Genomic DNA, 966 nt, shown 5'->3' with positions numbered 1-966 from the left:
GAAACTACGTTCCCCGGCGTGCCCCCGCGGCCTCCCCTCCGGCGGGGCCGGCACAGCCCGCCCAGCACCTCGGACCGGCCTCGCCCCGCACCCCCGCCCGGCCCCGCGCTCAGCCCAGCCCAGCCCGACCTCCGGCCCGGCCTCAGGCGCCCATGTTACGTATCCCACAGCGGCTCCCTGCCCTTCCCTCCTCCCGCACCGCCCCGAGGCCGCGGGGGCACGCCGGGAAACGTAGTTTCTTTGTCTCTCCTTCCTCTTCCTCCCCTCTCTCTCCTCTGCTTCTATTGCTGCAATACGGGGAAATTTGAAAACGTGCCATTGCCATATTCCACCCGCTTTACGGACCTCAGTTATCTTCAGGACACCTACCACCTGACAGCCCGCTGTGCTGCTGCCTCCCCTCCTTACAGCCGTTCTCATACCTGCACCTAGTCACACACAATTCACCTAAATTACCACTGTAGACACATTTTTTGAAATCGTTTTAATGACTCTTATTTACATTAAAATTTTTGGCATGCCTAGAACCCAGAGAGCAACTATTTCCATGGTATCCAGAGATGTGGGTGAATACCAGCACAGTACTACCAGTTAGCTCGGTAGCTAATAAATGAATGGCCTTATTCAAAAGCGCTGCGCATCCAGCACTCTGCAAAGTCACACAAAAGTATGCTAAACCAACTGCTTTTGTAGCAAATGGAATAATTTACCCAGTGAGCAACAGGATGAATTAACAGCCCCATTGAATGGAATTGAGTCCAAAAACTTGGCATTTCAGTCAGTTCATTTATCTAGTACACAATATATATTTTAAATTCCTCTGAAGGCAGTTGTGTGCTCACAGTGTATGCCCTCTGGTGGGAAAGAAAAGCTCCAGAGAGAGGGAATTAGAGCAGATCAGCCCTAGCTCTGCTGAGCTAGTGCATTCTACAAGGTCAGCAGCCAGCTGGCCTGGGGAGAGCTGTG

This window comes from Geospiza fortis, unplaced genomic scaffold (assembly GCF_000277835.1).
Source record: "Geospiza fortis unplaced genomic scaffold, GeoFor_1.0 scaffold75, whole genome shotgun sequence".
NCBI lineage: Eukaryota > Metazoa > Chordata > Aves > Passeriformes > Thraupidae > Geospiza > Geospiza fortis.
Note: the sequence above shows the minus strand (reverse complement) of the source record.